The following is a 23,104-nucleotide window of genomic DNA, read 5'->3' on the forward strand; positions in this document are numbered from 1 at the left end:
TATATTTAAGACCGATATGACAGTACTATTGAAATTCATCAAACTTTCCACCAAAATGAGAATAACCATCTTTTCCAACATATTTTTTAAAGATTATTTTTTGGGCATTTTTAGGCCTTTATTGACAGGACAGCTGAAGAAATGAAAGGGGAGAGAGAGGGGGGAATGCAGGGGAGAATGCAGCAAAGGGCCACAGGTCGGAGTCGAACCCAGGCCCGCTGCTTCGAGGAATAAACCTCTATATATATCTACCAACTGAGCTATCTGGGTGCCCATATTTTCGAACATATTGAACTATTCCTTTAAGATTGTCCCTTTACATTTAGGCCTTCCGTTCCACCGTGCCTGCTGTCTGTAAACTGTTCTTGATTGCCAATCTTATTCTGTTTTCTTTACCTGGTCTCGACTGTCCCTTTAGTGTGATTATGGAGTAAACAGCTTGTTAACTCTACCTGTCTTGCTCATTAGGTTTACTTTTCGATTTGGGTCCTACCGAGACACTACAAAGCCATCTCCGGGGTCCATGCATTACAGCACAACACCAGCACTTAAGTAGCATGGGGGTTGGTTTGATTCAGATGTGTACACTGTGGGCAAAGCTGTGTCTGCATAGTTTCGGGGAATTTGTGCTGGTGAAGTCAAAGACAAAAAAAAGATTTGTGTGATTGACATATAGTTGATGCATTGCATTGGATCTCATTTTGAGATCAGGTGTGTCATTTCCTCATAAATCGGAGGCAGGATGTTGCATTACAATAAATTGAAGAGATTCTAAGAGGCACTAAGCTGTGTAAAGTTGGTTAGAAGGAGGCTACAGTTGTCCTCACTGCCTCCCTTCTGTCTCTCTCCTCGTTCATTTGGATGGTGTAATAGGGTTGAGGCGATTGATTGATTCCCAGCGACAGATGGCATGTACCCAAGATGGGCATTTCTGCTTCTATCCAATAATGCGGTGAGTTTTCCTGCTCTATCTAATTATATTACATTTTTGAGTGTGTTGCCCCTGTTATGGCTAAAGTTGTTTGTCTTTCAATAAAGAAAGAAAAAAGTTAAATATGAGTGTGCTGCTGCCGAAAGGTGTGTGCGTAGCAGAGTGCTTGTACACCAGCCTTTTCTATCGAGGTGGTAGATGTATTCCATTTGGAGTCTTAACTCTTTTTAAACTTGGGAGTTAAGACATTAAGGGTAATAGGATCTAAATTCCTTCCAGCTAATATTACCGTTGCATACCATAATTACACACAATGGATTAAACAAATCATTTAAAGTGCCCATATTGTGAAAAAATCACTTTTTCTGGGATTTGGGGTGTTATGTTGTGTCTCTGGTGCTTCCACACACATACAAACTTTGAAAAAAATCCATCCATGCTGTTTAGAGTGAGATACGGTTTTTGAATGTGTCCTGCCTTCAGTCTCTGGGTGAGCTGGTCAAAATCGGCACGGCTTGTGACGTCACAAGCCGAAACGAGCAGGCTAACCGCAACCATTAGCTCGTAGCATTAGCATGCTAATGCTAATGCTAACGCTAGCATGCTAACGCTAGCATGCTACCTCGTTCTCAATAGGAAAGCACTGCTACAACACACACAAGTTCACCATAATCTTCAAAAGAACTACTTCCATGTGCGCCCTCATTTAGAAGTCTCCCAGCTAATCCTGCCTTGTAACTGACCGAAGTTGTAGAAACAGCCTTTCTTTTACTGTCTATGGAGCTAGCTAGCTGACATGATCTACATCTGAGCTACTGGGCATGTGCAAGTGCAATCAAAGATAGTACAGAAGAAGAAGAAGAAAAGAGGTCTCACTCTGTAGCTAAAACAGAGACCAGGTGAAAAGAGGATCTGTAGCAGTGAGAGAGAGCACTGCAGTACAACACAAATATGGTGTTTTTTGAAAATTAAACCATGTAAACCTATTCTGGTACAACCTTAAAATACAATTATGAACCTGAAAATGAGCATAATATGGCTGCTTTAAGTTGGGGTAGCTGTTCAAGTTGAATGTCACCTCAGAAGGTGTCACTCCCTTAAAGTCCACCATTGATTGAAATGTTATAATACCTCCAGTTGGTGTATGGCCCCACTGTGCCTTTACATACACCTTTGCTTGAATACACACCTTTGTGTGATGGATGCTCAAGGCACACTTAAGTTATAATGATCTTTATATGGTGAAGAGGGAGACTTTAAGCCAATTGGAACAAAATGAGTAGAGTGGGTATTGCAGAGTCTAACCTTTCTCCTTCTCAATTAGAGTGTGAACACAAATTCCTCTGTCTCAGTCACTGTTTCTGTCTCTTATAGCTATACCCCCCTAACATTACTCTGTTCTAGAATTACAATAAACTAATTCCTGCTGGTTTCGCACAGACTATGAATAATGGGAGTGACAAAAAGGGTCGCTCAGTAGCAATAGTCGTACAGGCTCTAAGCACTGTTTTGTTAGGCTTGACTAGCTTTTGTAATTATGTTTTCCCCGCAACCTCCCCTGACCATGTATAGCCCAAAACGGCAGAATTCAAATTACTGAAGTATAAAACGTATTCCACTTTGCAAAATAATCACAACCAAGTCTATTTAAATGGTAGGAGACTGTGTTTCATTTCATGCACAGACCATTTAAATAAGTAAAAATGGGTTATTTTTTAATCAACTAATTGACTGCATTGATTGCATTGCAATTGCTGAATGTAAGCCAATGCGATGTCCTGTCAAAGAAAATGGTAAAGACTAATCACACTGTAAATGCACTTTTGTTAACCATACTATATTATTCTCCAGTTCAGGCATATTAATTTGATTATTACAAATTCATACATTGTCCAATTACATAGGCTGTTCCTTTCATGCTATTGAAAGGAGATACATCGCCTGACTTAGAAGTCTCTAAGCTAGCTGTGTAACATCTTCTTACTCTAGGCCTTTGTGCTTTGCACCAAGGCATAATTACCGTTAATGGTTATTTCACATGGTGGTATCTTCACAACAGAAATGTGAGAAAGATGTCACCAAATCCTGATCAACTTATCTAACAGGCCCTAATTACCTCAGCTTAATGAGTTACAATCAACAGATCTTGCCAGCAATCTCCTAGTGGCATCCTGGAACCCGTTCAGTTCAAAGGGTGGAGGTGGGGGAGCACTGTTCCTTAATGAATCGCAGCATGGAGCCCCCCAAAAAACAGAACACAGTGATTAGAAGCTTACACAAACACAGAAAATGCTGCAAACAGTGATTAGTGTGTAATTGTAATCCTGTAAAGGAAAAGGGATCTCTGTCGTTGAATCAGTAATGGAAGGGGTTAATTAAGAACAAAGAAACACACAGAGAAAACATGGAGGGTTACGCAATGGTCATGAAAGTACAATAAATATTCAAAATTCGTTAATACTCATTTTAGTTGCTGGAAATAATTGCCACCTTCTAACTTTGCTGATTAGCCTACACTGACTGAGCCAAACAAATTAATTTATTTTCTGTTCATAAAGTCTCAGCTAAATCACAACTGACTGTTTACAGACATGTTTCCCTGCCTGAATATCAATAGAGGATATGCTAAAGGAAGAAAAAGTTTAAAAAAGGATAGCCTTGAACAAATGATGTCATTCAGTCATTGTCTCCCTTCTTTCTGCACCTATCTTCATCATCAAAGGCCATTCTGGGGTCAACAGATTCTCTCTGCATGTGCTCAATCAGGGTTGGTCACTGCTGACAGGGTCGACGCTGGGTCTCTTGCCCTCTAACAGGAAGAGCCGCCCACTCCGCAGCCTCATTGGCCGAGCTGTTTCATCCCCTCTGTCTATCAAACCGGAACGGCGGGGTCGAGTCGGAAGCAGTCCGAGCAGAACATCTAATGATGACAAGGGCTTCCTCAGAGGCTCATTAAGAATATCATCTGGAGGAGACTCCCTTAAAAGCACATAAAAGCCACTGTCTGGATGTACAAGCAGCTGAAGCATGTTCTCGCTGGGATTACGGGCCAATTTACCAAGTGTGAACTAGAGCAGCTCATGCACAGGCCCTTGAATCCCTAACCCCTCTGCTTCACACAGTACTTTCAAGAACTAAGAGCTGTAGACAGACAGCACTGATATAAGAGTAAAATGTTGGCGTCTCATGCAAATGGAACGCTTCAACAAAGCAGCGGAGTGTCGTGACTTTGGCCATCCTGTCAGCATAACAAGACTGTTACCCCTGACCCCCAACACGCCCACTAGCTTCCTCCGCCCCTCACTGTCTACCTCTCTCACTCCCCCTCTCCTTCTGCTCTTGTCGGCTGAGAGTCAAAGTTCTCCCTTAATCAGCACAATGCTCTCAGTGGCAGGTGTTAGTGAGCTTTTTTTTTTGGCATCTTGATCACCCCTCGGGGATCGCGCCAGCCTCCTATGCTGGGCGCACAGCAGGAGATGTCATCGGGAGGAGAGCCACCCACGGCGACGACAGAATCAGGCAAATTGCTCTCTCCACAGCGAGAGGGAAAGGTTAGGGCCACGGGATTAATTCAAGCTGCAAGTCAGCGCACAGAATTACAGTAGGAGGTTAGCCAGACGCATGTAGCTCACCGATAGCAGCTTGCATAAATATGACTCAGCACTAACAATGGGGAGGAGGATATTTGTGTAAGAAAGTTGATGTTTTAAGTACCCCCATTGTATCATGGGAATATGTCCTAATTGGTGTAAAGTACATTTACAAGTACCAAACTTAAGTACAATTTTGAGGTACTTGTTCATTACTTGGGTATTACTTATTTATGATATACTTCTATTCCACTACATTTATTTGACAGCTATAGTATACCTTTCAGAATAACATTTTAAATAAAATGTTGTCAGACACTTAGAATACAAGCTAGACAATTGCCCTATTAACTTACATTGTAGCTTGTTTCACCACTGCCAACTGCAAAGTTCTTGCTTAACACTGGACCAATTTTAAAGATTGTTGTTCTCATCAGTCACTAAGACACAAAAACATAGGAAATAGGGTTGACAAAAACAGTAGTTACCCTTGAAGTAAACAATGCTGATGAGCTAGTATTGATCTATATCTATGTTTTGTATGAGGGGAATCTAACCTGCAGTATCATAACGCTACTATGGATTGAATAAATATTAAAATATTGTTAAAATGCTAAATTAAGCAGTCATTGGAGCGATCATCTTTTGAGTTATAACACTGCAAATGCATCTTCACCTCACTTAATATATCCACATCTGCTTCCCTCCACTCCCATTTTTCTGCTAATGTTGACGTATATACTCGCACCCTGAAGTTTTGCTCCACGTCCTGCCTCAACCCAGCTTCAGATGGCACTGCTAATTGGATGACTGCTTCATACATATTGTATGTATGAAGCAGAAAAGCTTTAAGACTGTTTTCACCTGAGCAGTTTTGTTAATGACTATTGCCATAAATTAATGTCAGAAAATTACATTATGCAGGTGATGTTAATACACCAAATATAGTCCCAATGTTTTAGCAGTTAATTTCACAGTACTGACCACCAGTGATTGGCAAATGGCAATGGCAAAAAGTTAGCTGTGACAACAGATCCCAGTACATTACTTTTCAGAATAATCTAACTTTCTTGGTTTTAATTAAATTGTTACAACATTGTAGGTACATTCATGGCGGTAACATCTGTCAAGTGCAAAATATGTAATGCTATTTGTATGTTATGTATATACCTTCACTTTATAACCCTGACTGTATGGCATCTATGCATATCTACATAAAAAATACTTAGCTGCTGACTCAGAGAAGCATTGTCAAAAGGGAAATGGCTCAATTTGCCGAGTACCGAGTTCAGGTCAGCCTATTGGAGCTTGAAATGTAAGCCGCCCAGGATGGTGTGTCTAAGATTGTATGATGCTGCGGTGCAGGCTCTGCAGAACACACTTGCGCAGTGCTTTTCTGCTTACAAGGTAAATTGTTGAGCATTTAAAAGTGTTATGAGGAGAGAGAAGCTGATTTTGGGGAGCTCCTTCCTGCAGCTTCTGCAGGAGAGGGCTCTGTCATATTCAACTATCAAAGTGTATGCGTCAGCAATCTCTGCTTGTCATGAGGGCTTTGGGAGAAATTGGTTTCTAACATCCTCTCCTCTCGAAATATTACCAACAAGGCACGAGGCAGAAATGTGTGGTGATGCGTTCCTCCGCTCCTCAGTGTGAACGGACCCAGGTTCTGTCAAAGGCCCTTTGACAGAGGAGTTGTTTAGGCCCGATGGGCAGATCCCTCTCAGGTTGTTGTCAATTAAGATAGCATTGCTGCTGTGCTTGAGTTTTTGTATGTGCTTTTGGTCCACTTGTGCTGCATGCTTCTCAGGAGAGATCTAAGAGGTTCCACACTCACGACCAAACCTTTATACATAGCAGCACTTCAGCTTGAGGCATTCAATCCTCCCACAGAGGAGAGAAGGAAAAGAAGATCCATGATATGTCTTCTGTGTGCTGATATGCTTTGACATGTTATTGCGAAACTCATAGCTACAGTATTCACAGCAGCTTGCGGTCTGTTACGTGGAGAGGGTAAGCTCTGCCACTCCTCTGTGATAGCATATGACTATTGTCTACATTGGCATTGAGCGACCCTGCCTTTGTTGCTCAAGTGATGATGCCCTGATCATTTTATTTTTTTTTTCCTGCTATAAGAGAGATTCTGTATGTAATGAATAGTTACTCATTTCAAACCGGTTGTGATCTTTTAGCTTTCTGAGGGTTCTTGATTAGTACTTAGAAAAAACAGACAATAGACCTGAATGCATACCACACTCCACTCCTCACCTCACACACACATATCTTATTTTCTGAATGCCATACCTGTCAAGTCACATACTTTGTCTCTATCTGTTGAGTACTTGACCTGTGGGTGTGAGGCACTGATTATACACTGCTAGTGTAGGCTACTCATACAATCTACATGTGTTGGCTACACTGCTTCCATATCCTGCTGATCAGGAAGAACAGGTGGAAAATTGCAGAAACTTCTCACAGGCTTGTTTACAACAATGTGATCACAGAGGCTTCAGTGTAGGGGGTTTTGCCCTGTAAACCTACAGAGCTTAAAACTTCTGTTTAATAAATGTATGGTTATGTACAGTATTTTGGCTCTGTGAAAAATCAAAGGTGGAGATTTCTCAGTTGAAGTTTTTCACTTGTTGTTGAAGACTTAACTGATGAGTAGCAGGATTATTATGCCCCTTTTGATGGAGTTTCACCAATAGGATTGAATATTTAGTTTTACTCCAACTATCTACAGTATGCCGCTATAGTAAATAACAAGAGTTTACAGCCATGCTAGCAGAGTTAGCTAGGCAGAGTGGTGCTTTGAGCTAAATGCTAAGGTCAGCTTTGCAAAATGCTTGCATTGACAACACTCGTGTTTCCATTTACAAATTTGTATGCATATTTTGAACTATTACCTTAGAATAGATTCATAAAAACAGCAAAATTCAGAAAAAAAAACAAAACGTTTTTACGCGGTGGTTCTTGCCTTTGTCGAAAAAGAGTTGACTCACTAAAAGGGATATGGAATGCCTTTGCAGAATAAGTTCTGACACAGCTAGCATTTAACTCACAGGACTGGTCAGCTGTTTCCGCTGTCAGCGTCTTCCCAGATATTCCCGTAACGTGTCTTTGTCTGCGGAGAGCATGAAACAGGGCCAATACTCATGGACATGAAAGAAAAATTAAAACTTGCTAAATTGAAGCAAATTCCTTAAGACCTCTCTCCAGTTTTCTCTCGTAGATGGGTTAGATGGCGGAGACGACTTGTTTTGTTTTGTTTCTGGTTAGCAACCTCTACTTCTACTCTGTTTACGGTCAGATTAAAGCCATAGGCTAGTGCCAACTTTTGACGAAACTACGCAGTAGAGTAGTTCACAAGATTTCTTAGGAATCCATCTACAGCCCCAAAACCCAATTTCCAAATTTGCCTCCAAAGGCTACAATCTGCACAGCCTACAACACCCTTCTTAGTTATTTTCAGTGGTAGTTATTATTAATATGTTGTATTTCAGTCTGGGCCAGAGTGGTGGACTGACTGACCAACCAACATCACCATAAGCCACACCACTAGCATTATTTATTAGACTTTTGGTTTGATGGTGTGGCCAGTTTAGAATTGGGGGGTGATAGACAAACTAAATATACAAAATATCAAAAACATCAAGGCACAAGACAGGAGCAGACCTATACTCTTTACTTACTTTTCTCTCATCTGTTGCCTTGTGGCTTCACAGATTTATTTGAGTGGGTTTAAAGAAAATGTGGGTCGTGTATTACTGGCCAAAACAAATCTGGAGCTCTATCTTGGATCTTCCTCTCTCTCTGCCCTCGCTCTTTCCCCTCATCTGCTCTCTCTTTCTAATTAGCTCCTACAGCGAGTGCAGACTGGACAGGGGCCTATAATGGAGCCAGATGTTCGAGGAGATTTTACCCCGCAGGGGAATGTTTTGTTTACTACAAGATGAAAACAGCTTTCTTGCCTTTACTTTCCTTTTGGGGTTGTTTATGTGCAAAACCACATTTCCCCTCCTGCTCTGGTTGAGTTTCAGATGCCAAGAACCAGTTGATATTTCATTTTTAAGTTAGTTCATTGAAAAACCTGTCCAACTAAAGTGCCTTTTTTTTACTTTGAAACATCAAAAAACGTATTGCCTTAATCTTTTAGATAAATAAAACAGTTCACAATCCATACCATTGAAATCTATAATAGTTGCATCGGCAGTAAAAAGCCATCATTTACCTTCTCTGTTTTCCCCTCATCCAACATAGCGTGACAACCATTTTCCAGCTCAACACTTATCACCACAAAATTGACATGTAACCCATTTATGGGATGATTAATTTAGCTTTGGTGTGGCCTACCAGAGGATCAGTCTTAATCAGCAGAGAGAGAGCAAGGTAGAGAGAGCCTGGGTCTGCATGTCAAGACACTTGGAATCAACTCCATCTGCATCTCAGACTGATTCTTGGAGCAGGATTAGGAGGTCGGGTCGATGCAGAGTGTCAGTGCCGGGTATGTGATTGGACAGTAATACCCTCACACTCGTCAGCATCTTCAGATCCACTGAGGTTGTAATTGGGTAGTGCTCTCAAGACTCAAACAACTGATAAGGTTGATTACTCCAATAGCATTGGAGGGCAGTGGAGGGCTTTATAAGAATCCGGCATCGATGAGCTGAACTCCACAAGAGGATCCTAAGTTAATTGTGACAATGAAAAACTCAAAATCAGCATTATGACTATGAATCTAAGCCAACTAGTCACTTTGAATCAGTTAAGCAAGGACAAAAAAAGTTATCAAACGCAATCAGTCTGCCTAAGAATAAACTGGATGAGCGAGTTTGGTAACAACACGCAGACCTTTTTTTAATCATTTGTACAACAACATCTTGCATGTAGGCATTTTATTTAAATAAGAGGGAGTGCATTTTTTTTTTAACTCAGGAGAAGGTTGTTGAGCTTTTTGGATATGTTTTTTGTGTGAATACATCTGTTCTCAAGAGGAAAAAAACTTGTTTAAACTCTTTCAGCACAATGCCTTTGCTTTCTTTAGAACCTCACCCACCTCATTCTGGTCTCTGGGAGAGAAATCACATTAGCATGATGTCAAATCTGCCTTTTGTGACATGCCAATCCAATTAGCACGTTCTTGTTTAGCTCCCTCTTCCTAAATGGAGGCTTTTGCATCTTTTACAAGGACGATGTGTAGTAAGAGGCGCATTTAGTAAACAGTGCGGCCCCTTGGGCTTTCCTCTGGCTATTCAAGCTAGGTGGCTAATGAAACAGATCCATAAAAACAGCAGGGAGCCGCAAGGGAGGCCATGTGGAACACAAGCACAGAGTGGCATGGGGTCTCCTGGGAAGGGGAACAAAAAGAAAGGATGATCCTTGTCAGACTGGATAGGTGGTGATGTAAAGCAACAGTATTGGTTGTTGATAATTACCCTGATTGGTACTGAAATGGAGAAACCCCAAATAACCTGTTCTTTCAAAAAATGCAGATAAAGGGTGAATGTGTTTACCTTTCTATATAATAAAGCTTGAGGTCCTTACTACAATACAAAAAAGAGAAAAAAAGAACAGGAAGGAAGATAGGTTCTAAACAACAGGTTAGCCAAATCATCTCAACCACTTGAAGTAAAACCAAAAGTGAGGGCACCTATATTATCTGTAATACTCGCTGGTGCACATTGTATTACGCACTCAACCACACTTAACACGGTAGATCAAAATGAATCCAGGAAGTCAGTCTGTGAACTGATGAATGATTATAAATGACAGTTTGGGATACGAGTTTACAGTTTGTGTTCTTTTTCTCTCCCAAATTGGTTTATTTAAAACCTGTTCGATCACCTGCAGTCTTGCCTCATCTCCACAATTTAAAATGTCAGCTATGAAAGGGGTACTCCATTGATTTTATATCACACTCCCATAAAGTTGGGAGACTTGAGAGAAACAATGGTCAAAATCAAAGCAGTAGAGGCCAAGATATCCTGACTTTTATCTCCCTGCATGGGTCAAGCTCCTATTTTCTAAATATATAAGTTGACCTCCATGTGTAAGATTTGGTGGAGTGCTCCTTTAACACAATCGTATTATTACAGATAGAAATGATGACCAAACTATGAAAATTGTAATAAACCAGAATTGTCCTTGAATTATTGTGAGCACTATATGAGCACTGGGGTTTAAAAAGTTAATTTCCAACACATTTTTAATCTTACAAAAGTGTGTGTGGTATAGGTTTGGTGCGGACCACTAATGAGTAGCTTCACCATGTCTGATTCTTGTTAAAGGCTCCTGGTCATTCGTGTTGAACTTTGACTTTTTTTTTACCGCAAAGTTTCTGGAGTGTATTTGGCTGGGAGGAAACCCAGTAGACCTCAAATTATCCTCCTCCTTTTTCAGGCTCTTTTCATCATTTCAGCTCTCTTGCACACCATTCCTTTACTCTTGGACATTTTACCCACAGTTATATCTGTTCTCGCTTGCACATTATTTTCTTGCTTTCTTCTTCTCTCCTCGCTCCGGTCCCTGCTTCTGCCAATTTCATGCCAGGCCAGTCCTTGGAGAATCACCAAGGGCATTGGAAACAATCAGACGACTCTTCCCTCAAAAACAAACCTGAGTTCTTCATAATCAACCATTTACTTTACTCTCTGTCACAATTAAAAAGCGGATGGAAATTATTTTTTAGACATGGCTCTCGTTTCCTATTTCGTATTGCACAGTTCAAGATTATTTATCTAAACGCAGCACTGTGCGAGTGAGCATTCTGTTGCCCACAGCTATTTTCCACATGGGCAACCGTGAAGTCATATTGACACTAAACATATGGTCGGCCCTGTTTTGAGATACACTTGCAGACTCCCAACGTTTCACTTGTCTTAATAAATAATACCATGGTGGATTCCGGCATCTGGAATCAGTGTTTTTTTTTTAACAGCAAAAACAGTGCTTTCATGCATAAATTAACGCTGTGCATTTCCATTTTTACATGGTGCTGGGGAACACAACGGTTTGTAATTTCATTTGCAATATTATGAGGGAGGAACTATAAAAGAGAACCGTCCCGCTTGTAATAAGTGGCCCATTTTATGTTGATTTCCATTCCAGTCGAGCCGAGTACATCCCAGCACAGTAAAAAGATTGAAGCATTTGAGCAAAATCAATGATATTTTACGGTACTAAACCGCCAATCCTTGGTAATATATCCCTTTGTTATTGAAATGCATCTCTTTTAGAGGACCCTGGCTTCGTTGTAAGACTGGAGCTATTCCTGTGTGCGGTAAACGGAAGAAACCTAATGCTAAGTGACAGGATAGGAAATGAAAATAATGAGATCTCACAAATATAGTTTGGACGACAAACCGTCCACTGCTGCTTGTACAAAAGGAGGTATTTCTGTCCACAGGCCTAATTTCAGTGACCTCTGAGTTGCAGGGGTAGCTAGAGAAGGAGAGCCAAGAGGATTTGTGTTTTTGTGCATGAAAGAAAAAAGTGTATGTGCTTTCTTGTTTATGTTATTGAAGGTCATATTGAGTTGGAGTTGCGTTGTTACTCCCATGCCGAGTTGTAGCTCTCAAAAACAGCCAAACAGGAAATTCTCTAAAAAGATGAGAAAAGCTCACAGTCTAGTTTTTTTATTTTATTTTATTTTTTTTTTAAATGGGACCATCAACATTGGACTGAGCAGAAAAACAAGACTAATGGTGCCAATGGTACCCATCAGAACTGCTTGTCGAAAAGCTTTGGAGACGCTTCTTTCCCTCGCATCTTTCCAATGGCGGATTTTAGGGGCTGTGTTGGACGAATTCTGTAACTTTCCGAAACCGACAATCCAACACATTCACTTCACACTGTGCCGATGTGAGAAAGGATGCTGGGTATTAACTACCTTTTTTTTAATTTGTCATAAAACTATATCTTTCACTCACTTTCCATGTGTACAACCAAGGACAACAGTATGGGTCCTACTTTAACAATCTAAGCTCACGGCTTAAGTGCGTTTATGGTGTGTGTACAAATCCACTTTTGCTAGTTTAACGGCAGAAAAAAGGGTCCGTGCGCCGGTTCAAAAGGGTTGTACTTAGTGTCTTAATTTAATTCATGGGTGTGTTTTGGGCGTAACGTGCAAGAAACCAGTCGGAGTGTCATCTCCCATTCCCTTTATGAGCCAGACGCATTTGTACCTTGGTGCATTGCTATTATGATGGCGGATTTGCACCATAATATTTAAAAAAAATATATATATTTTGCATATTTGTATGCTGCTGCGTGTGTGTAACAAGCATAGTGGGTGTGCGCTGCACACAAGCCTAGGTGCATTTTACTAATGCACTGTTAAAATAACAATGAAATGCTGCGTCATAGACTTTAGACCAGGTTTTTGTTGGTCAATGGCGCGATCTATTCCCGCTGCCTCAAGATAGGAATAGCCAAGAATGCACCTGAACACACCTCCATGTAAGACCAACACGCCCATGGGCGCACAGATGGGTGCAGGTGCATTTGCTATTTAAACGACGTGGGCGCTGGACGGGAAATTGACAACTGCGTCGGTCTTAAACTAGCAAAGACACTAGCGTCGGGCTTTCGCTGAGCCGGGTGCAAGATATAAGACATGTTTACTCGATGGTGGCTCCATATGAAAATTGAGGGGTTCACTGAAGTCATTACGATTCATACTGATACAAACTGAGGGGGACATGAATGTGTCTACCAAATATCATGGAAATCTATCAAAATGAGGCATTAAAATACATTATAATCACAAATGTCAACCTCATGTTGGCGTTGAATGAAAGGTCAGGGGATTACCAAAATCAGATGGATTATTCCCCTGGGAACCATGAAAAACAGTACAGATTAATGATGAAAATGTAAGATCTGATGTCATATAAAATAATAGCTACAAGTTTTGATGTGTCTGGGGATGTGAGATCTGGTTGGAGATAAATTATAAATTCATGCAAATGGTTTTTTTTGTTTTGAATCTACCACTACACTCCACAAACATGTTGACTGTCATTTTTATACAGGCATTGTTCTCTTTGCCTCCATTAACCAAACATCTGCCCTTCTTTATGACTTTCAGTGTTTAATGAACGTTCCTGAAAGTTTCTTTTCGCCAGCCCAGCTGATGAAATGTGATGATGTCAGTGGATTGTGTTTTCCTTGATCTTGACGACTCATAACTCCGAAACCTTATTACGGTTGATTAGCAGTTTGAGTTTGTGCTTTTGTGTGCATTTCTGTTACGCATAAATCTTGACAAATGGCCTCTTGGCGCTTACCACAATATGCATGATGTAGTACACACACATTTCACAGCTCTGCGGCCTCAAGGTTTGATGATTAACTTGCTGTGTCTGACTTTAGTAAACTTAAATGTTGACTGATAAGTAGAAAAGCCCAAACATATGAGTCAATGAAAAGAAAAAACTATTGCGCCATCCCTAATTTGCTATTAAAAGCTGGTGAAATTACATTATTTCTGTCACATCTGCTCATATTCATATACACCAAATTGCTTCTACTTTCGCACCTCACTATCCCTATTCCCAAGTTACTACACTGGCAAACACAGTACAAAATTTGCTGCATGCAGCTGACATTTTCAGTTCAATCTCACCTGAGAAATGAATTGTCCAGTGGGAGAAATTTGATTTGCAGACAGGTTTTGGAATTAAAATTTGATTTACTAGATACAAGGGACATACTATAGCAGAACATACACCCAAAAAACATAAACTGATAACATTTGACTATAGGCATAAAATAATTCATCTTTTGATGCATTTGTTAATCCAATAAATGATTTCACTAGACTCTCAATCTGCAAAACTTTGCGCTCTATAAGTAAACAACCCAAAGACTTTAGAATGGCATCGGCCTTGCTCACCATATGCTTCTCAAAAGTTTCCAGTCAGTCGTACCTGCCCCAATAACTCCAATGCCAACCATAACTCCATCTTGAAATCTACTTCAGCTAATTAAGAGAGGAAGACAGTGGTACAGTAAAGGTCCGAGGGACAAGGAGCAAACATAAAGGTGCAGGTTAAGTGACAAGCCAGATGGTCGGAGTTTCGAACCAAAGTCACTTTAGCGAGTTGGACTCTTTTCACCTTCCTCTGCCTATAGTGTACTGCAGTTGCTGAATAGGCAAATAAAGCAAATTGTAATGGTACACTTTTTGAGGTCAGTTTTGGTTGGAGAGGCTGTGAAAATGATGTTATTGGAATTACTTTTTTCCTCTACTCTAAAGATTTAACAGTATCAGAGCACTGTGTTGTCTTAATAAAGGTGGGGCTACATTTGCAGTGCTGGGGGAAAAACACATTCCTAAGTTAAAGTACCAGTACAACAGTGTTAAAAATATTCCATTAAAATCCAACTTAAATCAAAGTATCATCAGCAAAATGTGCATAAAGTATCAAAGTGTAAGTACTTACATCCAAATAACTCTGGGGGTCATTAAATGGCTACAAAGTTATGCTACATAAATGTGTATACATTTCTCTAATATTTGCTTTCATGTGAAATATTGGATAATTTGACCTCTTTGAGCATCATATGTGAAATGTTCATTTGGTGGAACTGGGAATAAGTCACTGACGTCTGAAACGTAACAAGGGATCACAACTAGACACAGGTCAAAAGGTTGGGAGCCGCTTGTTAAATCTTGAAAAGTACAATATTTCTCTTTGAACAGTGGTGAAGGAGCAGAAAATGGAAATACTGAAGTAAAGTACAAGTACCTCAAAATCATATTTAAGTACATGGGTAAATCTACTGAGTAACTTTTCACCTCTGTACAATTGGTTCTTTTTTATATAAAGAAAAGTCTCATTATTGCAGTGCCTCATATGACAAGACCATGAATAAGTGTTGAGCAATATGCCACATTATTCTAAGCTATTTTCCTGCATGTCTGTTCAATTTGTTACCATTCATTTAAATTCCTAAGTTTTAGATACAAACATTAAGGTGATAACCATTAACCCCCTGTAGGTTTAGCCAGCAGTGAAAATGTTGATTATGAATCATGATTGCATAGAGCATCATAACACCGTCCTGTCTTCCAGGAATATTTTCTTTCAGATTTATTATTCTTGTTTTTCTCTTCTGATGTGTTTTGATTGACGGCTGAAAATGCGGTTATAAGAAGTCCCTGACAAAAGTGATCAAAGTCTTTGTGCTCACTATGATGGATTACCTAAACTAAACTCCATTAAGTTTCTGGAAGTTTCATGTTTGTACAGTGTGTTATTGTTGAGAAACTAAATAGCTTGAAAACTGGAAAACAGGGGAAATAAACAGACACCCACAAGCGAGAATGCGGAGGACAGTCTAGACAAGCTGGGAAAACCCATAATCACGTTGGCAATGTGCTTAAGATGCAGTAAATGGGAGGGCAGTGTCTTTAAAGCAGAGTGAAAACTCACTTTGCATATCAGTATTGAACACTCTCGCCCTTTCGAACAAGCTAAGTGCATTTTATTGGCAAAGTTTGCTTTAGAGATGAAATCATTCCACCGTGTTCCTGTGCAGTGCAAGCACTTTCTGCCTGGTCAGAGTGATGCATTCAACAACGCACAAACACACTCATGCATATAGGCTAGAGCGCAGATGGATATTGATGACAGTGCAATACCAATTGGTGTAATTAATGCCCAGGTTATATTGGAAGGACATAGGCAGCAATGTGGGCCATTTATCACCAGTGGGCTTGCTTATTCTCGCCCCATTGAGCCATTGGAGTAGGCTGGCTGAGCAGAATCTTAATTGGAGGCTCAGCCCTACCCCCCTCCCACACACACACACACACACACACACACACACAACCCCATGACTGCAGACAGGGGGGACAAGACGGGGAACAGTCGAACAGTCAGCCAACCCTCTCTCCTTGTTTTTCCTTTCAGTCATCACTTCGCCTCTGCACACTGTGCAACGAGGGACAGGAGGAGAAATACAGGTGCGGCGATGACAAAAGCACACATGCACACACATCTGCTGAAAACGGGGGGAGTCCGTCACACACGCGGCAGGGCTCAGAGTAGATTACAGAACTCCTGAGGAAATATTTCTTAGCTCTCAAACTGACAGTGCAAGAGGATTGACCACTGCCAAGCCCCAAAACAAACATTTACACTTCTCCTGCAATAGATGACATTATGTAAAGAGATGGGGGGGAAAAAAAATCACATTCTGGCAAATGGAAAATCGACAGGGAGCTCGCGGTCTGTATTTACTCCAATTGGTGCGAATGTCAGAGTCATTGTAGAGGATGTGCTATTTGAAATGTGTTTCAAAAGGGAGAGCTCCAGCTTTAAATTCATAGTATCCGCTGCCAACATCACCTGGCTCATTCTCACAACATTTTGGGAAAATTCCCAGCGGGTTTTCCGGTTAACGTTGCTTCTTTTTATAAGTTTCAGAATGTAGAGGTTAAGGTGGAGGGGCACAGGACTCGTCAGAGGAGCGCCTAATTGAAAACATAAATGTTAGAGAGGAAGCAAGGCAGAGTAGCATGGTAGAGGAGCAGGCACCCGGGGAATACCAACAAGCGCTCATTAGTTTTACTGTGTAAGGAGTAAAGAAGGGGAAAGGAGCTGTGGGAAGAAGGCGAGGTAGGAAGGAGGGAGAGAGTTGTCATGCAAACTTTTTTATAAATACAAAGAGTGAGTGCCTGGAAAGTAGGGGTGGGAATCACCAGAGTCCTCACGTTACCATATCATCACGATACTTATGTCACGATACAATATTATTGCGATTTTAAAAATATTGCAATATTCTGCGATATATTGCAACTTATTACCTTTTTTCCAACTTCAAATTTTTCCCAATTTCAAATGATGTCCCAAAAAGGAACCCTTGTCAACATTGGTTTAATCTAAAAAGATACATTTCTCTGTTTGTTCATCTCAATTCAGTTTTATTGCTGCAAAATGGGATTGTCAAGCAGAAAAACTGACCAACACATATATAATAAAAGATCGATACTTGGCGTCTGTGTATCGATACAGCATTGCCACGGAAAATATTGCAATACTATGCTCTGTCGATATCCCCCCCACCCCTACTGGGAAATGGCAGGAAGCCAAACACAGTTGAAAGGTGGGCGCAAAGGGACACGTAGAGACAGATATGTGCACAAACGATTGTGATATGTTTCCAGAAAGTCCTTCTTCTGTGCATTGATGTGTGCATCTTTACAAACACAGAAGCGTGAGGATTTTAGCCAAATGCATTTGAAGCCAGAAAGACAAACAGAAAAACGAATGCACTTCTCTACACCCTAGTCCCTCCTCTCTACATTGTTTTTTGCACATCACCACATCTTTCTGTGTCATTTTATCATTAGTTCATATATCTCTAGTGATTAACTGTCTGCCGGGCCTGAGTGAAAAATGCAAACAAGACACCACCTCCCTTCTGCAAACTACTTGTGTCAATACTGGGGAAGGGAGAGATATAATGGAATATGATAGACTGCTGACCTTTCTATGTAATCAGAGTCAGTGTCAATGGGATGACAAATAAACTGTTAAGTCAGACGAGAATGCTGACGGTGAGCAATACAGAAGCCTCAGAGTTTCTACTCTTGCCTCAATCAGTCTTAAACGTACTGAAATAAGTAGTAAACATTCACAGAGTAGAGGAGAAGCAGCCAGGTCAGACTTTAGATTTTTACTTGAAGTGATAACTTTATATATGTCCAATCAGCAGTTTGGTGTTTCCTGCAGACCTGTGGCCTTCAGCAACCAAAAAAAACATTGATGCAAAACGAGAAAATGAACTTCTTTCATCACCATTTCTGCACTTCCTGTTTCATTAATAACTCACATTTGTACAAGTTCCACATTTTGGGGAATGAGATTTTTTGCTAAATATGATGAGCTAGCAGGCAGTTAGCTTAGCTTTCTTTAGCATACAGTAAAGACTGGAAACAGGGGGAAACAGCTTGGCTACGTCCAAAGGTAAAAAAAAAATAAAAAATAAAAAACACCACTTTGAAAGCTCACAAATTACCACACTATATCTTGTTTGTTTGGTGTTGTGGAGGTCATTGGCCTGGCCAAGCAATATTATAGTTCCAGCAAGATAAACATGTTAATTAGAGAGCTTCAGAGGAGATGGTAGGCAGATTATTTCTGTTGTACCTTTGGACTGATTCCAGCTATGTTTCCCCCTTGCTTCCAGTCTTTAAGGCTTTAAGCTAAGCTAATTGGCTGCTGGCTCTAGCTTTATACCTAATGGACAGACACCTGTGGTATTTATCCTCTCATCAAACTCTCGGCAAGTAAAGGAAAAGCACATTTTTCCAAAATGTCGAGGCGTTCCTTTTTAAGCAAAAATAATGCCGAAACAACAGGTTTTCACCTCAGGAAGGCATGGGGCAGGTTTGTGATTGTCTGGACTTCATTCAAGTTCTAGTTATGACTGATGATGAAGGACATTAACTCAGATTTCTAGTCATTCTATTTTTTAAACTGTTCAAAACCATTTTGTCCAATATGGACATTGATTTTATATTAGTGGATTCATGTTATTGTGTTAAATTGTCACTTTTTGTCTTATTAACACCAATGCGTGTCCTATCAACACCATGTTAAAATATACTGGAATTTTCCTTTAGGGATATTATATATTTGTAAATTGCCCTACCCTAGAAAAAAAAACATCTTAAAAAGAAGACCTTATAGTTAATGTCCTGTCAATAAAAATAAAAGCAATGTTTATTCAGAGAATGTTTACCATTATAACAATGAATGTAGCATGTAAACACATGAAAAGTATTGACTACACACATTGTACATACCAACTAATTATAAAATATGAATCCTGTAAGCATACACTGCAGCCATGTGCAAGCAGTTCTTATGCTGACTGACGTTGTGTAAAAGGAAAAAGTTCTGCTTCTCTTACAGCACAGCAGATGGGTAGAGGAGACATCTGCAGTGTGTACTGTGTGTACAATACATCCCTCTAACTTTGTTAGTCCCCCCGCGTCTGTCCCCTCAACCCTTCGGCTAAACACACTCCATTGTATTCCTCATGTTGACTCGCAAGAAAAACCACCAGCGCCCCAGTCCTGTGCCATCATCTGGCTCTTCAGAAGGGAGTGGTGGCTCTGTGCGTGTCTGCGTGGTGTTTGCCTGTGTGTTTGGTGGGTGGGCTGCCATGCCTCCGTCTCTGTTGAACCGATTGGCATGGCAGCAGTGGGAGCAGACACTAATCTAATGTGCCAGGATGGAGGCATCGCACAGGCTGCTATCACTTCCACGGATGAACAAGTTACTGGTACAGAAGTAATGCTGCTGCAGTTAGTCAGCTGACTCAATAAATGACAGTGAGGGACTGAGAGTTTTATGCACAGAGGAGGCAGCGGGCTGACAGATGATGAGGATTTCCAGAGGGTCACATGTTCAACGCCAAGTGAAGGCCACATTTTTGTCTTGACCAAAGGATAGGACAGCATCAATCGGGATTACATCCATTTTGGACGTTTCTGCAGCATGAACATTTGCAACCACGTCTGCTAAAAATTATGTTCATATGTGACTAGACAATTTTACCATGCAGGTTCTGGAGGAAACATAATTGCTGCCAGAATTTTATTTTCAGTCCAAATCATAAGACTTTGACACTGGAGAACAAGGTTTGCATCCTCAGTCCTGCACATGGTTAGGTTTAGACTACCAGTACACTTATTGAAGTTAGAGAAAGATTATGGTTAAATATTGAGACTGTAAGCACGTCCTTTCTCATAGTAAAAGTTGGCTTTGACTATTTAAATATGCAACCAAGATCACAATCTCTCCCAAACTTTGATTAAGTGCTTTAAAGCGTCTATAATCAACATTTAAATGATGACAATGTACCAAATTACAATGTGAGGATGTGAAAGCAGTCGCCTGTACTGATGAACCTGCAGAGAATAATAAGCCAAGTCGGCTTTACCCAGCTTAAAGGAAAGTTTCAGCTCATTGTTTAGTTTTCCCGCCCGCAACTTTCTGCTTTGTTTCACTCTCACTGCCCTTATAGTGTTGTTTTTGGCCACAGCAGGCTGCTGTAAAAGCTCTAAAAAACCATTGAACGCAACCTGCTCAGCACCAAACGGCAGACGGACACAATTGGTAACTATTTGGCATATGTAGTGAAGCCTTCAGCAGCTAAAGAGACAGAGCTAAAAGAGAGTGAATATTGGACTTGCACTCGCCAGGTGGACAAAACATGACTCAAACATGATAAATGCTAATGTTGCTCCTGCTGGATGTGTAAATAAGCAACTGATTCAGTTTTGAAGTGTGAACATTTTGTTGTTGCAAATTAGTAGTAAATATAATCTCAAGGTTAGTATCACCGTTCTTCTCTGGCTGAGCCACCTGCACATTATTGACACAGGTTATATATCTTAATACACCTCCTCAAGACTTGTTTGCTTTTTTATGACATAAATTGTGATTATGCTGATTCAGTGTGTATAATGTACTATAATATTTATCTTTTTGGGCTCAAGTGTCTCATATAACCTGCAATTTTGATTGTGGACGTAAGGGCAAATGAGTTTTGCGTCCCATGACAAACTAAAAATGATTGTTGTTTTTTTTAACTGTAAACAAATCTTTCTCTAACCTTAACCGTACTGTAGTATGTGTAGATATTGTAGAAAAATAATAAAACACACAAAAAAACTTGGCACTAAGCTGTAAGATGTAATTGAAAGTAAGCTGGGGTTTCGCAGTATAACAGTTGTATCTGGCAATAGGCTTGAGCAACACACACACACACACACACACACACACACACACACACACACACACACACACACACACTGTTTTTCCCCTGCATAAGGGAAACACACTGTGCACTTGTATTGCCTGGTAATATGGCAGTCACACTTCGGATACTGGAAGGAACCTGGTGATTTTCTGAGTTGCAAAATCGACACATGAATTAAATATTTTCCACAGCACTTTGGTATCACCAGCCGCAGTTCTTAAAGTCAATGCAGTCTCACTCATCCCAATCATGCATACCATCCTCACCCCATCCCTCCCATGAATCCTTCAGAAAGCACTATACGATGCTTGTTATTTATACAGGAAAGCTTTACTGAGTTTTTTTTTTCCTCAGCACTGCTATGCTTTATATTCAGCCAGTACACTCACTCAAACTCAAACACAGTCTTATATTCCTGGTTATCATGCAGCAGAGGGGGTTAAAAGGTCTTGCTCAAGGGCACACTGGGAGCAGTTGTCAATGGAGATACCCCTGCTATATGAACATGCGTTTGAAATAGATGGTGAAACATGACAGCGTAAATCCTGAACATCCCAGCGGTGACACAGGTGGTTTACAACACGTTTTTATTATCACACATGCCCCCAATAGTACAGTGATAGATAGATTAAATCAAAACGGAAATTGAAGCCTGCATAGAAAAACCGTGTGATTAATAAAGAGGATAGGAGCGGGCTGCTGACATTAGGGTGACATTGTGCACGTAAACATCTGTTTTGTTTTGTCAAGACAGGCTGCTCCCTGGGGTTCCTGCTGCTTAGCGTCGCCAAATCCATGTGGATTCATCGCGTGTGTATATTTGTATGTCTGTGTTGCATTACCATGCATGCAAGAATGAATTTTTATGCACGTTGTGTGTGTGTGCGTGCTTATGTGCAAAGGGCTAATTAAGTGTAGCTCCTGCACAACACACACATATTTTCTCCTTGAGGGAGGAAAGCAGCCGGCAGAGGTTTAAGCGAAGGGTCCAGACACATGGCCTCTCATGGGAACCCCCCGCCCCTTCCCGCTCTCCTTATCCCATTGGGTGCAGCAAGAGAAGGAGAGGCAGGAAGTAAACAAGGTGGCCATAGGGACCACACGGTTCACACTTGGATTGTGTGTGAGAAAGACAGAGGATGCATAGGAAGTCATATTCAGGGAGAAGAAGATGCTTGTTATTCCAAATCAGACCACTTACATCGGACCTTAAATTAACTTTTGCGTCATAAGAGTGAATCTGAGTGCACAATGCAGAAAATTAGCATGCACAGCATTACATGCAAGTCCTGCAACCCCAGTGCATCAATCAAAAACAACCAACCGAGCTGTGATCTTCACATACAAAAATCCTTTGATGTAGCACGTGCAAATACAGATAATATCCTCATGCTGTTCTTCTCATACACAGCTTCTTCTAACCTAAATACTTCAACAAGCAAGCCACCCTCTTCATAGAGCCATCATATTTATGCAAATGACTAAATAAAACATGCATGCGTACATGCTTGACTGATTGCATTTATTCCCCCACACACAACTTTGTAATGTCTTACCACAATCAGATATGTGGGTAAATGCAAAATGTGCATACATGGAACTCTATCTACTATAAAACATCAAAAACAAAGTGTTGGCCTTGTCAGAATAATGCATGCGTAAACAGATAGAATATATACATCACAGGAGGATTTTCTTTGTTGGTGTGATTATATAGCAGGGATACACTGAGCAAAATAAGCAGCAAGCAAGAGGCCACTCTCCCTTGAGAACTAGCCGACAGATTTCAGTTTTCTTCTCCCGA

The sequence above is a fragment of the Sander lucioperca genome, chromosome 17 (genome assembly GCF_008315115.2).
Source record: "Sander lucioperca isolate FBNREF2018 chromosome 17, SLUC_FBN_1.2, whole genome shotgun sequence".
NCBI classification, from domain to species: domain Eukaryota; kingdom Metazoa; phylum Chordata; class Actinopteri; order Perciformes; family Percidae; genus Sander; species Sander lucioperca.